This window comes from Amblyomma americanum, chromosome 5, assembly GCF_052857255.1.
Source record: "Amblyomma americanum isolate KBUSLIRL-KWMA chromosome 5, ASM5285725v1, whole genome shotgun sequence".
Lineage (NCBI taxonomy): Eukaryota > Metazoa > Arthropoda > Arachnida > Ixodida > Ixodidae > Amblyomma > Amblyomma americanum.
This window is the reverse complement of record NC_135501.1, coordinates 101,292,081-101,311,063: the sequence shown is the minus strand read 5'-3', so window position 1 is coordinate 101,311,063 and position 18,983 is coordinate 101,292,081.

Sequence of the window (18,983 nt, the reverse complement as noted above, 5' to 3'; positions counted from 1 at the left end):
GCACGTAGTCATGAACTAAGATAGAACTCCTACCTATCTGGAAGACAAAATATACAGCTGAAGTCGCAGCCGCACCAAGGCAACTCCACTTCCTTCTTGAGCGAAGTTTGGGACAAGTTAGACTTCAGTCTGACGTATTTTGCACACTCCGGAGATTACTCTACGAAGTCTTACTAGGGTAAAAAAAATTGTGTGGAAGAAGCAACTGCAAAGCATGGACCAAGTTTCATCTGCTTCAGAGAAAAAAAACACACCTTTTCTGCACTTATGGGATGAAGTGCCATAATCTGAAGGGCTCAGATATTACATGCAGGGTGATTATGGCGTCGAAAACAACGAGATTAAAATAAATGTATTTTTTTTGATGCCGTTACTTGCAAAAAGTTTCTGCAAGCAAGAAAAAAAGGAAAAAAATTAAAAATTAGTTTTTGGGGAAAGGAGATGGCGGAGTATCTGTCTCACATATGGGCGGACACCTGAACCACGTCGTAGGAGAAGGAATAAAGGAGAGAGTGAAAGAAGAAGGGAATAAAGAGGTGCCGTAGTAGAGGGCTCTGGAGTAATTTCTACCACCTGGGGACCTTTATCATGCACTGACATAGCGCAGCACACGCGCGCCTTAGCGTTTCGCCTACATCGAAACGCGGCAGCCACGGTCGGATTCGAACCCGGGAACTCCGGATCAGTAGCCGAGCGCCATAACCACTGAGCCACTGCGGCGGGGCAAAGAAAATGTAGTGATTCAGTTATCATTGAAGCAAGTTTCTCAGTTGTAAGCGCAGTTATGCTTGGTTTTACGAGCGACTCACAGACCTCTATCGGCCACAGACGCAGTCGCTTCTGCCGCGTCGATCTTGGCACGGTCCCGCGCTTGGTAAGCCTCTTGGCATCGGGCTAGTCTGTCGTCTCGCTGTTCGGGGGTCTCGGCAGCCTGTTTGGCACGGCTAGTGTTCACTATCATTAAGGAGAGTGCCTTGTCACCGATCTACATGCTTTGGATGATCGGACTCGAACTGACGCTTGCGCTGACGCGAACGCTAAGACGGCCCATTCGGCGCATCATCCATGGATGGACTGATGAGCGAGCGCCGCAAAGCAGCTGTTATCAACACTAGAGCAAGTCACGTTATAGCGCGGCGAGATATCAATGACACATGCCATACTTTGTGCTCCGAGCGAGGTCAAGGTCACGGCGATGGAGGTGAATGATCTTGGGAGACAGGGCGAAGTGAGCTTACGCTTTAAAAGAAAGATAATTTTCAGCCTTCGCGCTCCGCAATAAGCCATAGAGCGATAGAAACGAACTCGGATCGAAGGAGTACGCTCCCTTTTATTCGTACAAACGAGGAGTACTGGAGTATTCGCTGCAATACAACTTCCATCTAATTCTTCCATCCACGCCACTCATGAGCCAACGAAACCTTACGCCTTAAAAATAAGGTTGAGTGCATAGACAAGACGAACAAACAGGTACTCATCAAAAATCTCTGTTCATTGTGGCTGATGGTCATTTGATAAGGAAATGTATTTCCACCCAGCCAAATTCGTAGTCCTGTTAAGCAATAAATTTATAAAGTGACTTGTCGCATAATATTTGCTGCTTAATAATAAAACAGCAACGCAAAATGCTTATGTCTTTCAAAGCTCTTTGTTTCAAGCAAAATATATGAGCCACTGTATAGTGTTAGCTTGTGTGACATATCTTATTTAAGCTTTCCTTAAGTATTTTACTACATACGTTGATTCTGTAATGGTAACTGCCTCAAATGTTATAGGACTTCCTATTCCTTGGAACACAAAAAGCCTATTGGAGGAATGACTACGCGCTGACAGAACGCTAGGAAATTTTGAAAGAGGTGCAGTTTTTTGAAGCACCGAAGGGAAATAACTGGGCCCAGAAAATGGTAAGAAAATGCTGATTTGGAAAGGTATATGCTATAATCGATGCAGAAAATTGAGTAACTATAAGAAAAATTTGATCCCCGCACTGTGCGCCATAATATTCTCTGGACCCGTGGGATTAGTTGCACCAACGCAGACAATTCGTTTCCTGTAGATGACCCTGCAAGGGGCCTTGTTATGTAAGGCCCTGCTATTTAGTACTCTTCGGTGATATTTGCAGGTATTCTCGAACAAAACGAGATTGCGTCTTCCAGTGGAACTGAGGGAGTACGACAGCGAGAACACTTCACATTCAATAGGAGTCGAAATGAACAAGTGCTCCCAGTGGAAAATTGTTCAGAAAAACGCCGCGCTACGTTTCCAATCAACCATCGCTCCTCGAAGTGCGCAGTCCAATCAAGTTAGCGGAAGATAACTTGCAGAGAACACTCAATGGTTGGAATATCTGAAGACTAGGTGAATAGTGTTATAGTGCTCGTAAGCGCTCAATTGCGTGGAAAGTCTGAGTCCGCTAGGAACGGGTTAAGGCGGGGAAAAATATGAGAAACTTGGACAACCGACTAAGATAAAAGTGGTCGCATATTTTAAAAGATTCGTTTCCAACTTTTTCCAAAGTGTGGCATAAGGTTCAGTGGTTCAAGAACATGTTAGTGGGTAAGAATTGAGCAATCACCTTCATACTATGCACGCCAAGGCTGAGTGTGCTTGGTTAACGCACTTACCGACATTTGAGAGATGCGGTGGCGCGGTATCATTTAACGCATCAGTGTGAAGAGTTGTAATTGGGCTAACAATGCCATTTTACTTTCACTGAGCCAACTGGACGCTGCAAAAGCTACTATGTCTATGTAGTTGCCGAAACTATAGAGTAGCAACCAAGGGGGTCTTTGCGACCTCTTAGACCATTAGCTTTACAAATCTCGCCTTCAAGTTTCAAATGCGCAAAGTGTGTACCTGTGGGAGGGGTGTAGCCAGGGTGGGGAGGGGGGCTTATAGGGCTTCAGTCCCTCCTTTCTCCAGATATTTTTTCGAACTGTCACGCACCGCTGGCGAACACGACCACCGGCGCCCGAAGTCATGCTGGATTTTGTCACCTACAATGCATTTTTCTGACTAGAAAAGACATTCTGGTGCAACGGACAATTACGGGCATAAACGGGCAATTACAAAACTGTATGATTGTTCATACCGCAGAAATGTGTACCGTTCAATGTAACGGTTAGCATCATGATCAAAATTACCTTGCGAAAAGGAAAATTTTGAGGACATCAATAACCGATTTTGATTGACCTTGCTCGTTGAAAGCCCTGCCCGCGCGGTGTTTCCCAACCTACACACTCGGATATTGGCTATTTCAACTTGCGGCATCATTCGTGGCTTCCGTTCGCGCTTTTCTTTCTTTTTGTCTACCTGCTTTTTTTTTTCTTCGAATCAAAGGAATACCCTTCTGTAATTATGGGTGCAGAATAATTGCGCCATGCAGGCAGTTAAAAAATACATACTTTCGTACTGATTTCTGCATTGTTGCTCGATTATTCTAACAATATGGTGCTGTTGCGACCGCAACATGGCCCTAGTACATATCGCGACTTCTGCTATCATAGTTTTGTTCTTGCCTGGATCGTCTGTCTTTCCGTGTGCAAAGTTCTATCTATGATCTAAAGTACTATCTGCGATTGCACATGATGTTTATTTGTCCTGTTTGACGGATAGTATACAGTGACTTTTGCTTAGATACGTAGAATCATTGTAGACATACGTTTATTTAAATTTCTTGTTGCGAGGTTTTGTTCATACATACAGTGACTTTGTTACCAGTGACACTTCCTTGTCCTTTATCAAGTTGAATACATCAAGTTGTATACATCATTTTATCTTCGCATTTAAAATTTATATTTTGCAGAACTCCTCGTTTATACACGTGCTCGCTTTTGGGAATAAAATTTCGATGCAATGCAGAATTTCGATGCAAAATTTCGATGCAAAATTTCGATGCTGCTGCGCAGTACACTGGAACGAAGGACAGCGTCATTGAGATTTTTTCCCGGCCGTTGGATATGTACATAATGCAGACAAGTTTCGCAGCATGAATAAAATGCACACTGAAGAAAAGAAACAAACAAGACAGTACTGTGCTGCACAGTCCTGTCTTGTTTGTTCATTGTCTTCTGTGCGCGTTTTATTCATGCTGCGAATCTTTACTGCGTTGTGAATAGCAACCAATTAGCCAATACCAACTTGTTACTTCAATGAACATGTACAAAAATCTGATGGTTCTTGAACGACAAAAATTTATTAAAATATTTGTCCTCTGCATGCTCATTTCATGTCCTTTAAGTTTTTCCCATAAAGCTATGCACTGATTTGCTGTTTTCACACTGATATAGTTTTAAACTTCGTGTGATATTTTATTTACTAAATAAATACCCAAAAACAGGGAACCATTGGTATCGGTTGTGTGGAAGGACTTTTGAGACATACGAATACATTCCTTTATTTAAAGAATATATAATTTGCTTGTCCAGACAGTGCGTAGCACTAATACACAACGGCATTGTCAATGGCAATGGAGTTATTATTATTGCGCTTGATTCCTCCACAAATTTTATGAGGAGGCCGCCCTGCAACATGAGCCCCCCTCGAACAAAATTTCTGGCTAAGCCACTGACCTGAGGTTGCATGGGGCAATATCCATGTAAGTTCCTGAGAATGCTTTTGCGCAGGAGAGCTGAGTCAAGCCATTGTACCATGGTCTTTCCTCTTTTTTTTTGTTTTCGAGACATGCAGTTACTTTAGTTCACACTCACAAACAGTTTTGCTGTTACCTGCAAAAAATTTGCTTGCTACTTGCAAGATATTTTCAAGGTAATGTTCTACCCTCATTTGCCTTTAGAAATCGGCTCAATTTTGAGATCGACGAGCTAGAGAAGGGGACACTATTTAAAGAACTTTTCAAAATTTTTTCACATCACTAAACAGCATGCTTCATCGTGCGAAGAGTCTGCTGTGTCAATATGCGACGTTCAAAAAGTGACGTCGACATGACGACATTTAATTTAAAGTTTTGCTCTCAACAGGATGCTCCTTTTTTTTTCACTCAAAGAAACGTACCTTTGTAAAGTTGCCATATGCTTCTGACCATAAGAATCAAACCCGTTATGGGATACTAAGTTTTATTTCAAACTCAACGTGGTGGCTCAGCGTTTTTGTTTTTCTTTCCTGGGCCCAAGGTACCTGAGTGGAATCCTTGTCACGGCGGTGGTATATCAGTGGAACTGAAATGCAAGACCTAATTGTCCCTGGTGATATTTGCGCACTGTAAAGAACAACAAGTGATCCAAGTTGTAAGATCTACGTTCTGCCTAATCCGCGTGCAGTTTTGGAGTCTTACACCAGTCATGCAGTCATTATTTTATTTCCCTTCTCGTAAATTGGTATTACTGAGCATAAATTTCGATTATAATTAACTGCATGTTGAGCGAAATAAACGAAAAGAATTTTAGCATGTAATAATCATCAGCGCGGACGGGCCAACTTTATCTCCTTTAGAAACGCATTATGTCCTACTACCAAGAAAAATCTGTACATTTATGTGTGTATATGAAAACCTGTATTACACAAAATAACACGAGTGACTCAAAAAGTTGAGGAATGCATGCAGGCCGCACGTTTCCATGCACACGATGTTCAAGCCTTATTTTCCCGAAAACACATTTATGCCCCAATTCATAATTTTTTGTTTTGAACTAAAAAAATTTTGGCGCCTAAAAATCAGCTGCACTGTTCTTTAATGACACATTCCACCGTGTGAGTGAAGAAAGAAGTAACAGCAGCAGACAAAGCTTCCATTGCTTCAGGGGCAACAACAACAACGCTTCCTATGTCCATTGTGCAACACGACGACGTCCATCGCTTTTCCTGCTTTAGAAAACAGATTGTTTATTCTAGACATAAAATAGTCCTGCCATTTTGTTAGGCAGAAATTTCATATTTAACCTGTGTTACTGACTTCCTGTAAAGAACCCTGGACTTCTGGAGAAAAAAAATTAAGAAGTTGCATCCACAAACGCGGACAGCGTGCCCCTAACACGTTACTAGGCCTTACGAAGCTCAGGCAACTTTCTCTTTCCTATGCAGTCTCATTCTTAGTCCCTGAGAAGCAACTTCCCAGTTTTCCAGGACACGACCGCTCCGAGAACCTTGCACGAGTGTTTGTCTTCACTGCGCACTTCTAGTCGAAATCACTGCTGTAGGTGTTCTGCGACCCAAGTAGTTTCCTCCCTGCACGCACCCAAGGTGCGTAGCGTTTCTTATTCAGTATATATTTTTAGAGACCTGTATGTTTCTATTTTTTTATTGTGAGCGTCACCGTCGAGAGCTGTAATTTGTAGTAGACACTGTGTGCAGGAGGAAGACATCGCCCTCGTCTACCGGATTCCTTGTGTTTTCACTTTTGTTTTAGCATTTTTCTGCGGCAAGTTTGGTTCCCGTTTTTGTATGGATGTGGCTTCTGTTAATGTTTCATTGTTACTGCACAGTACTATTTGTCTGTCGTAGTGAGCATGCGCACAATTATTTTTCATAGCTGCGTTATTCCCCACGTGATAGTAATTTTCACGAATATTTGGGGTTTTTTAACGGACATATTTTACAAGGAACCTCCTACCAGATCTGCGTTGTTTTATAATGGCCACGTTGTAATAATTTTGTGTCTTTTTGGTATACAGCGTGGATTGGATTATGATAGAAGGTATTACCTCCAACGCATTCTAATCCACGTGCAGATTTGCGATGCTTATTGTTACCAGACAGCGCATTTTAGTGAGTCAAATAGAAATGTTTGCGATGGAAATCCCTCAAATTTTTATCGCTTTGTATGAACAAGAAACTGTGACTTACGAATAAGCGTTGAAGCCTAATGAATGGATAGGTGATGCAACAGGTGCAAATAAAGTACTGCTATGAATGAAGCGCACTGTTCTGTCGGTTAAAGTGTTTATTAGTTTATATTCAAAATAATGTTCGGAGAAAAACAAGGAAGGACAAGCAGTAAATTCCACCGAAAAAGAACTAGCAGGTTAGTAGTCGAGGAACGTCTAAATGATTCAAATCTGCTTTGACGATGTCAAATTCGCTCATTTACTTTTACCACTCACTGATGTATAGAGGCAATCACGTATGATTGATGAGAGACAGAAATGTGAGGAAAATTGTTGCAATAACGGCTGGCAGCTAAACAACTCAGTAATAGAATGTTGAGATAAGCAGGCGCAGCGGTCGTGGTTTCCCAATAATTTTGAAAACATCGAGATCTTGGTCCTGCTCTGATCGGGCACAGCGATCAGGGGATAACACTGCTCGTATTTTATCCGTTAACTCATCCCATCGAAACATAACGCAAGAGTAAACCGCAATCTGCTCTTAATTGTAACTACAGTTTCATCGCCTGTGGCCGTCGCGCCATTGCTAATTTAATTTGTTCTATGCGAAGCATAATACAGGACCACCTATCTCTCTCCAGCCAAAACATTTCTTTGCGCAGCCTTTTGGCTGTTGCGTTCATCGCTGCTTTCTAGTTAAAAGAGGAGATCTCAACTTTTGACGCTTTAATGAAATTCAAGTAGTGTAGTCTTGTTACCCAAAAAAATTTTATTGCCGCTACATTCGATTTTACCGGAAGATAACTGCAGCTCGATTAGGGCGGATGTTAAAAGCACATTTTCAGTACGTTTAGAAAACCTTCATTTTTTCGAAAAACCCTCGTAATAGTCCTGTAATTGCATCTACTCTAAATCGAATCGTGTCATGTCTGACACCCACTAAAGAGAATCTATAATCAAGCCAAAGTTTATTTGACTTGGCGCGTTAGAAATGCCTCACGCCGCTTTGAGCAAATGGCCTCAGTTTTGCTATCACCTCAGTTATTTTTTTTTTCGGTGTACTCTTTAGGTAGCGCTTTTCTATAGTCACATATGCAACCTTCTTTGTGCACCGCGTGCGAAGCTCCGGCGGTAGTTATACCATGTGTTTCACCTTAGATGTTGCGAAATTTTTAAAAATAGTCTGAGTTACAAGACCGCTTGTTTCGGCTTACTATTGTCAGCGGCGTGGCGCATGAGAAACAGCTGAGACGTGCAGACTAGCAAGCTGGTTAAGTAATATCGAATGTTGACTGTTTAGCTATCTCCGTTATTCTCCGAATTTTCTTACTGGCGTGTAGCCCACCATAAGTAATATCCTTATTAGTTTTAGAATTTAGGAAACACAGTTACCCTCGGCGCTGTGGCCGAACATAGTTTGGCTATTGTGACGAGTTACGTGCACTTGAGGGGTTGCTTTTCCTCGGAGCTCCTGGAAAGCGCATGCATTTTGACGCGATGTAGCAAAACTTTCTGGGCCACAGCGCCAAGGGTAACTGAGTTTTAGAAGTTCTTCTAAAAACTAGTATGGATATTAGTTATGAGGGGCTACATGCCTCTCAATAAATAAGGAGACTAACAGTAATAGTTAAAAAGGTAGCTGTTCACTATCAGGTAATCAGCCTTCTTGCTAGCACGCGTTAGTAAGTATGTTGATGCTTACAGCGCTGGCAATGCTTTGACACCAACAGGGCTGTTATAAATCAAAATCCTATTTTTTTTTAATTCGGAGTATCTTATGTGAAAAACCGGGTCTTGCGCTTACGCCACATTCGCTAGCACTTACGCGGTGTCGTTCAGTTCTTATGGTTGACAGTCGCGAGAGAAGCACCGTGTCTTCTTTGTCACTGCGCCTACTGCACCTAATAAGATTCGCGTCACATCGCAATGGTCACAAAAAGCGCATTGAGTTTTGCACATAAGTCACAATAGGGAAATCTGGCGCTGCAGTCGGCTCCTGCCCCACGATTTAGGCACCAGCTGCCCGCAACCGCGCCGATTATATCTGCAATACGCTCTAAACGAAATTCGAGAGCACAGTTAGGGTACGAACAGAAAGCTGCAAATTCTCAGTTGTAGGAAATAAATACTGGAGAAGTAGATTTTCTCTGTGAAGACGAAGTGACCAGTTATCGAAAGTATTAATTAAACAGCCTCCTATATCCACTGCAGTGCTTGAATTTGCTGTATTTAGTATTCGCGTTCTGCATTTCTGCGTTTAGCATTGTCTTTTTTTTCTCGCACTGATAGTAAATCTCTCAATCATGCATTGAATGGTCATAGCGCTTTTTACAGCGAAACTTTCAAACCACTTTGATGATCAAATCAAATCAAATCAAAAAAATTTATTTTCAACATTGATACAATGTTGATGGCTTCCGTGACAAAAAGCTGTGAGGACCGCTTGACTAGGTCAGGGAACCATTTTGGCAGCAGCGACTTCATATGCACTTCAATAATTCAAATACAAATGAAATGTGCAACAGACTACATACATTGTCCTACTTACTGAGTACAATAGTTAAAATGCAAGTGAATATTGTAATGGAATACACGGACATTATTCATCAACTTAACTACGCCACAAAAGAACAATGTGCACTAGAATCAAACTACGCAACAAACGAATAAAAATTAGTACCACAAAGAGTTTGACATGTGAGATCCCTATGAGAAGGCAAACACACACACACACTCACTCTGTATGCCCAATTTCACAATTACCACTCAAAATCATAAAACAGTCTTAGAAAATTGCCCAGAAACAAACATGCTGCGCAATGCGGTGCGCGTTAGGGCAATGGAACCAGAAAATTGCATTTTATTCTTGTTTAATAGAAATGGTACGTTGTACGTTAATGTTTGCAGAAGATAATTAGTGCGTGGCCGCGGTACAAACCATTCCTCAGACGACCTGGTTCGATATGTGCGAGTTTGCAAAGTAAGGGTACACAGCTCCTTCAGGAACTGCTGGTAAGATACACTAGAGAAGTACAGCAGGTATAGTAGACGGTAATCGTAAATCTGTTGTATACTGGCCAACTTGAACTGAGTAAAGAGGTCATGAGTGTTCTGAAAGTATGAAACATTAGCGATGCAACAAACAGCTTTCTTTTCGAGCCTATGTAGTATAGTTATGTTTTTTTAGTAGTCGTGGCCCAAATTAACGTGCAGTAGTTAATGTGGGACCGAAAGACGGAGTGAAAAACTTGAAGTTTAATGTTAGTTGGAAAAATATCTCGAGATCGACGTATTAAGCCAACAGCGGAAGAGAGTTTTTTCACCAGTTGCTGTATATGCGCATCCCAAGTCATACGGTGCGATAGTACCACTCCTAAAACCTTGTGCTCTTTGACTATATCGATTGTAGAGCTGCCCAAGCGGAGCTCGCCAATCAAACTTACTGGTTTGTTTTTTGAAGCAAACAGAATGGCTTTTGATTTTTTAGGATTTATTCTTAAACAGTTTTTGCTCGACCAATCAAGCAATTTGCAGAGAGTTTCATTAGCGGTATGCAGTAGGTGAGAACTATTATCTGATGTGAAAAACAAGCTGGTATCATCAGCGTACAAAACAAACTTGACATGCTTATCAATACGAACCACATCGTTAACATAGATATTGAACAAAAACGGTCCCAAAACGCTGCCTTGAGGGACGCCGCATGGTATTTCTTTAAAGGACGACAGACTGCCATCGATAACTACAGATTGCATGCATGTTGCAGGGTACGACTTTAATAGTGAGTGGGGTACGCCCCGAATGCCATAGTGATACAGTTTATTAAGGAGAACAGTATGGTTGAGGCAGTCGAAAGCTTTGCTATAATCTACAAACACCCCAAGCGTCAGTTTATTCGCATCCATGTTTTTGAGTATCAATTCCTTTTGAATCAAAAGGGCGGACTCGGTAGAGCACCCTTTTCTGAACCCATGCTGACATTCAGAAAGAAGTTTATGCTTGGTAAAAAAGGGGTCGAGACGAGACAGAATAACTTTTTCAAGACCTTTTGAAAACACTGGGAGAACTGACACTGGTCGGCAGTTGGCAGCATCATTTTTGTCGCCGCCTTTATATATAACTGAAACTTTTGCGCGTTTCATGTTTAGTGGAAAAAAACCAGTCTCCAAAGCAAGGTTCTAAATGTGTACGAGGGCTGGACAGATGACGTCTAGGACGTATTTGACCGGTCGGACCTGGATATTATCTATGTCAAGGCTTTTACTGTTCTTTAGTGACGTAAATATGTTGTAAACCTCAGCTGTATTAGTTGGCACCATAAAAACAGTGTTCAAGAGGTTGTCGTCAAGGACGCAAGACGTTACAGAAGGAGCAGCATTGTTAGTCATGGCAGTTATGTAGTGGGTGTTGAAATGCTCTGCTAGAGCACCCTCAGTAAGCAGTTGACCTTGGACAGTCATCTGAAACTGATTAGGCGCAGCTGTACGCAGGCCGAGTGCGTCGTTCACAATCTTCCAGATCCGATCAGGACGAGATGTCGAGGCATCCTGAATCAGCTGCTGAAAGTACTGCACTTTGGCTTTCCTTAGTTCTGATGTGATTCGATTGCGTAGTTCCTTGAACTCTGCTAATATGGAAGGCTTACGCGTTTTTAAGAACAGGGCGAAAAGCTTATTTTTATCTTCAATCATTTTTACCTGCTCGATGCCGATCCAAGGTTTTCTTATCGATCGACGCTGCCTAACAGATTTAAGTTTGAAGCATGCCTTGTAATGGGCAGAAAAAATAGTCATAAAAGTGTCGTATGCTTTATCTGCAGTACTTTCTGCAAAAACCTCAGACCAGTCAGTGCTAATAATTTTATTCCTAAAATCATCGATACTGGTGTCATTTATAGATTGAAAAATGAACTTTGAACGAGAAGGTTTGCGACGCAAAGCGACGTCTGAATAAGCCATAAAAACAGGACAATGATCACTGAGGCTGCAATTGACGGTTCCGGCTGCGGTTACTGGTGTGTTGCTGTTCGTAATCTATAGGTCCAAAACCGATGAAGTTGTTGATGTGACACGCGTTGGTGTTTTAATGACGTTTTGAAACCCACAGGCTGCAAGTTTGTTGTTCAGTTCAGTAGAAGAGGTATTACCTGCAGTAACATTAATATTAAAATCTCCACCAAGAACTAGCCGCAATTGTTCGAAGGATGCATATTCGAGCAGGTTATCCACAAAGTCCATGAATCTTTTAACATCGCCTGAAGGAGGTCGGTATACGACAGCGAAAAGAGTGCTCTCTTGTTGCAAACAAAGTGCTTCATAATGTTCGGTGATATCGGTAAACTGGGACACCTTCTCACTTGATAAACTGTCAGAAATGTACATGCCAACGCCGCCACCACGCATGTCGGTTCGATTGATAAAAAAATTATTATAACCGGGTAACAAAGGCGCACAGTTGCTCGTTGTGCACCAAGTTTCAGTTAGCATGATAACATTAAATCGGAAAGAAAACTGATCAATGAAAAGAGCAAATTCATCGTGTTTTTTTGCCAGAGAACGGATGTTAAGGTGAATAAAGGATACTGTGCATTTTGCAGATGAGCACAGTTTAGCTGTTCTAGGTTCAACAAACTGCTGGTATAAGACATCAGAAAGACTGACCATTTTATGGTAGCTGCAATTCGCACCGCTTCATTAACAAAACCATTCAGGAGATCTTAGTAAGGTCGTCCACAGACTCAATGTGAACAACATCGCTACCCTCAGTTTTCCGTGCCAATATTTTGCCATTGCGTGTCCACACGAACCGCCATTCACATGCTTTCTTACGTGCAATGGCCGATGACAGCAGCTTTTTTAGGCTTGGACACACGTGTTCGTTGACGAACACTGGATGGCTGCTTGCAGAGCTATCTGTACCGTCAGCACTGCTGTCAAACAATCCTAGACTTTCATTAGTGATGCGCTTCTTCCTTGATTTTTCTAGAACTTGGTCACGTTTCCGGCGACTTCTGAACTGCACAACAATATTGCTCGCAGCGAACTTTTTTGTTTCTTGATTTTCGCTCAGCTCAACAATGTCGCTCTGTCGAGCATTCCGCGCTGACACACGATGGCAGGCCTCAATATCTAAAGGCGAGACAGGTTCGCCGACAGCAGTACCAATTTTACCAACAAGCTCGACAACATCCTCCGCCTCTGTTTGAATTCCACCTTTGATCTCAAGGTTGCATTTCCGAGAGTACTGGTCGTTGTGAACAAACATTTTTTCAAGATCTTTTATGCGTTTCTCATTTTCCTCACACTTCTTCCGAAGGCACTCATTTTCCTTCTTAAGCTGTTTATTTTCGGCAAGGACCTCCCCCAAGTCTTTTCTGAATTGCTCAAGATCCTTAATAATATACTCCATACTTTTGACCATTTCTCTCATCTCAGCCCTCTCCTCCCGACTGTCGCTCCGGGCGCCCTTTTCAGATGAATTAGGGCCCTTTCCCATTCTAGACAGGTCCTCCTGATAGAAGAGCTACAACAACAAGAATCTACAAACAATTTCAAAGAAGTCAATGTAACGGCAATGCAACAACACTTCAGCAGCAGCAACGACGCCCTTACTAAAAAAAAAGAAAACAGACAGACTGCAACTAACCTGCGTAGTCGACAAGGCAACTGTCAAAGTGGTGCCTTCAGGCGTCGTCGGTGCTGCCAAATGGCGCGTCCAGGGATAGCACAGAGTTTATATAGGCGAGCGGTGACGTCACAGTCCCTCGTGGTACCCAGCAGACGAGGTAGATATCAGGGTTATCGGTGATGACCGTGCAGCGTTGGCCCGTCGGTCCAGATGTGTGCCACACGTGGAGGGGCGTGGAAATACAGAAGTGCTGCGCCAAGAACCTGCGTAGTCGACAAGGCAACTGTCAAAGTGGTGCCTTCAGGCGTCGTCGGTGCTGCCAAATGTTTTTTCTTGCATTTCACTCAAGGTAATACTTTCTTGTTGTGACGTCATTAGAAAAACGACGTCATTGAAATAAAAGATAAAGATCCGTATACACTGGCTCTGGATCTTGGAAGGCGCCTGGCGGTGCATTACGTGACGTGGGCGGAAAAATTCAACACAAAAAATATACAGCTAATCCTAAACCAATGGTCAAAACAGCACAATAAATGTTCTTTGCGCTTCTTGCTTCTATCACTTGAATTTTCGATCCTGTAACCTCAGTTCTCTACTATGTACATGTTTAAGTGCGTAGTTCGGTAAACGCATTTGTTTCTTCGAGCACGTTTCTTCAATAAAACCTACAGTTATCAGTTAGCGGCTGCCCTGTCCCTCTTTAGTTTTCATGAGTCACAGAGTTAAAAAATTCTGCTAAAACACCATCAAGCGCTGAGGACGAGTCTAGCGATCTGTAATGAGATCCATACAATTTACATCCTTTTTTTTTGTGCCTCTTCTCTTTAGAGGCCTATTTTCATTCAGAGAACCTGGTTGAAAATATTAGGGTACTGACAATACGCACAGCAATTAAAAGTACTTGTCATAAAATATACATTTGTTCTTTTGATATCAGACAATCAAACGTCTAATCACTGCGACCGTTCCTCGCTTGACTAAGCTGCTCTGTGCTTAACATCTTGCGAACGAGGCATGAGAACGTTTCGTTTACGAAATTCCCCTTCTAATCATTTTGCTGACAAGAGTGCCACCGTACTATGCATTTCACGTTTTGGCACCGGTGTCTTGAAATCTCCTCTTCGTTATTTTTTCTTGCGCGCGCATTTGTTTCCGCGAGAATATCTCAGAACTGAACAAAACAGAAAAGCGAAACGAGCATCGCTCGATTTGAGAAAACTGTTCAGGTGTGCAGGCGTCGCAGGAATACGTAATTAACGGTCTTGGTCTCTGATGCCTGATTGTCTTCAGCTGATAGTATATAAAAACTCCGGCTAGAGGGTCTGTGCGCAGACGTGCGTTTATAAATATAGTATGAAGATTCTTGCCTTGTTGCATGCTTTATTCCACATGAAACGTGGCTTCGTTACATTTGCGAAACATGAAATTGGGGAATGGAATAATTTCTTTGCATTCATTGCTCCTCTCTTGCACACCAGGGATTATGCCGCGTATATTGAATCTGGTCTTTACAAAAAACAAGGAGGTGAAATGAAGTTTCTTTGCAAACTTTTGAGTGTCGATACATAAATATAGGTAGTGCTTCAAATTATGCACAATGAACTTCAGTGTGATAATGGCGATTATTATAAATTTTTAATGGTGCAAGGGTAGCTTGGCCGAAAAGTGTAATGGCAGAAGTTAGTTTGGTGAAAGCGAAGTGAGTTGAAAAGAGAATTTTTCGAGCATTCCACTTCAGGGCAGCCAAGCACTAGACTGAGGGAAAGCCTGCATCTTTTGACAACTGATGGGTACGCGGTGGCACTAGGGACTCTAGCTAGCCCCGCACTTCGCCTAATACAAGGTGGATGCTTTTTTATCTCTGAGTTCTTATCTTTATTATTGCATCCTCGTTGACACTTTATAGCTCCCGGTTTTAGACGCGTTTATTAACTTCTTGCTTCGTTTCTGTGTGCTGACATTGACTGCTTCTGTTTCAGAGCGACTGCGTAATTTTTTTTTGGTTGCCTATCCTCATCCTTCTTTCATATTCGCCTATACATTCTCCTGTGCGCCGAAAAAAGGGCAGTTGTTAGTCAACCTCGTGTCGTGTCTCCTTCCGGGTTGGTGTCCATCATATTTTGTTGTTGTATTTGTGCTCAAGACACTATGTTTAATATGACGAAGCTAAAATAGAAACCTAGAATATATATATATATATATATATATATATATATATATATATATATATATTGATACGGGAATAAAAGAAGAGGCGGAGAGCGAGCGCCAGCGGCGAGCGCGAGGCTCTAGCACGAGGGAGATAGAACGAGAAAGCTTGGCCGCCGCCGGTCGTGCTTCGCCGGCTCTCCTCCGTACTGCTGCTATATTTCTCTGGGCGGGCCCGTGGCCACCCCTTGGCATCCCACACCGTAACATTTTGGTGGCAGCGGTGGGATCATGCCGCTCACCCGCTCCCGGAATCAAGCACCCGACGTGCCAGACGACAGGAGTCCACCACCAGCCGATAGCGCCGACGACGCGGCGGCCGGCGCCGCTAGACCTAGGCGCTCGGAGGGGCTCGGCTCTTCGCAGCAGCCGGACGCCGGTGTTGAGCGCCTCCTGGATACAGTCACCCAACGGATGGACGCATGGGAGGCCCGTCTGACTGCCCAGGCTGGGGAGATGGAAGCTCTCCGGCGCGAACTCCGTCGCCTGGTGCCAGCCGAGCCGAGCACAGGTCAGGTGCCTTTGGGCGTCCCCGCCGCCGCTGTTTACGGCTCTGCCGTCGCTGGGCCTGCGGTCGTGGCCGCCAATGCCGTGCTCGGCGCGGGTGCGTCCTCGCCGCAGTGTTCGTTGGACGTTGTGGAATTGCCCACATTTGACGGCACCATCTCGTGGGATGCTTACCGCATCCAGCTGGACGGTATTGCGGCGGCGAGAGGCTGGGACGAGCAAATGAAGGCATGGATGCTCGTTGCAAAACTGAGGGGCCGCGCCACCGAGCTGCTGCAGAACGTGCCGCCCGACCAGCTGGGCTCTTACACTGTTCTGGCGGGCCTCCTCGCCGACCACTATGGTGCCTCAGGTCAACCCCGTGTGCAGTGCCACCGCCTGCGAGCCCGCCGTCAAGAGCCCGGGGAGACGTACCAGGACCTCGCCGCCGCCATTGAGCGCCTGGCTCTGCAGTCGCTGCCGGGAGCGCCTCAGAACGCCGTGGCCCTGGTCGGCACCGAGGCGTTTGTCGACGCCATCCGACTCCCCGAGGTGCAGCGCTTGGTCCGCTCTGGCCGTCCTGATTCCGTCCGCGCCGCCATGGCACTCGCCATCGAGGCGGAATTGACTTTGCTGGCCACGCGGGGGTCGCCACCGTCTGCCGAGCGCAGCGTCCGGGTGCAGGCTCCTCGGTCCGCAGCCCCAACTGCGGCCTCTATCCGACGCCTGCGTAACGACGTCCGCATGACCTGCTTCCGCTGCAGCCTGCGGGGACACTACGCGAGGGACTGTGCCGGCCCTCCAACGTCGGGAAACGATTTGGCGGAACTCCGGGGGAAGTCCGTCCCCACACTCCTTCGTTCTCCGCGTCCCCTCTTTCGTCGGCTCCGATTACCACTGATGCTCCTTACGTGCTCGTCGACGTCGCCCTGCTTGACCGGCACGTAAAGGCCTTGGTTGACACTGGAGCGGCTGTCAATGTACTGCACAAATCGTTTGTTGCTAACGCGCCCCACCTGCTTCTGCCAGCCGCCAAAACCCGGCTCTTAGCTTTTAACGGCACCCCTGTGGAGCAAGTCGGACGTGTCGTCGTCAACCTGACAGCACTCGGAAAAACCATCTCCACCGAGTTTGTTGTCGCAGACAGCACTATTTGGCCAGTGGTCCTCGGGTGCGGGTGGTGCCAGCAAGCCGGAGTCGTCCTTAATTTTACTAGAACCAAACCACGGGCGAGCCGAACTCTCTGTGGGCCGGGCTGGCTTAGCCGGGTTTCCAGCCTCGGTGTCGCCCTGTGGCAGTCCCTGGTGTCGGCGACCAAGCGTGCCTCAGCATCTCTGCGTGACCTCGCGACGAAGTGGCCGTGTCGAGTCAAGCCGTTCGACGTCACTACCGTGACTGTGGCGTCCGCCGTGACCCTGCCACCGGGTGCGGCAACGTGGGTGTATGCCAAGCTTGACAGTCCGGTCACAGCAGACGTGCTGTTCGAGACCATCCGGTGTTCAGCTCCAGCCCGTCAGATGACCTCCCCTCGAAGCCTTCTGCCTGTGCTAAAAGGAGAGGCCCACGTATTCATACTCAACATCAGCAGCGTACCTCTCGCGCTGACTCCCGGCACGCAATTGGGTACAGCCTCAGTTTTGGACCCCGGGTCACCAGTGGCGTCTCTGCAACCTGAAGCCCCGCCTCGCCACCCTCCAGCGCCGGCGATCCTATCATGGGAAGAATTTAACTTTGGACCCAGCCTGACCTGCGCGGAGCTCGCCTCTCTGAAGACCTTGCTGCTCGAGCATCGCAGTTGCCTTGCTCTCAGCGCCGGTGAACTTTGGTGCACTTCCTGGGCTCGACGCCGGATCAACACCGAAAACCGCGGGCCCGTTCATCACCAACCTCGCCGTGTAGCGCCAGCCGAACGGAGAGTCATCCAGCAGCACGTGTGCGACATGCTTGACCAGGGAATCATTGCCCCTTCTTGTAGCCCTTGGTCCTCCCCTGTCGTCTTTGTGCGCAAGAAGGATGGAACATTCCGCTTCTGCGTTGACTATCGGAAGCTAAATGCTATTACTAATTGCGACGTGTACCCGCTGCCTCGCCTCGACGATGCGCTTGACCGCCTGAAGGGGGCCCGTTATTTTTCCACGCTAGATCTGCTCTCGGGCTACTGGCAGGTGCCTGTTCACCCCGATGATGCGGAAAAGACGGCTTTCGTGACTCCCGACGGCCTTTACCAGTTCAACCGTATGCCCTTCGGTCTCTCGAACGCTCCAGCCACCTTCCAGCGTCTCATGGACCGAGTCTTAGGCCATTTGAAGTGGACTATGGCGTTGGTCTACCTGGATGACGTAATTGTCTACGCGGCTACATTTTAAGAACACCAGAGACGCCTCAAACTCGTCCTCGAAGCCCTTACCTCTGCTGGGCTTCGCTTAAAACCAAAAAAATGTTTCTTCGGTTTCGCGGAGGTGACGTACTTGGGTCACGTTGTGAGCCGGCATGGCATCCGTCCCGACCCTGAAAAGCTAAAAGCACTTACAGCTTACGAAGCTCCCACCACCGCCAAGGAGCTCAAAAGTTTCCTTGGATTTGCTTCGTATTTCCGTCGTTTCATTCCGGACTTTGCCAAGCGCAGCGCTAGATTGACCGCCCTGCTGAAGAAGAATGCACCGTGGAGTTGGACGCAGGCCCAACAGCTCGCGTTTCTTGACGTCAAGCACGCCCTCCTCGAGCCTCCTACATTGGCCCATTACGACGAATCGGCCCCATCGTCCTCCACACGGATGCCAGCCAAGATGGGCTCGGCGCTGTCCTCCTGCAAGAAGACGAGTCTGGTGACCACAACGTCCTAGCTTATGCCAGCCGCCAGCTTTCCGACGTTGAGCGCCG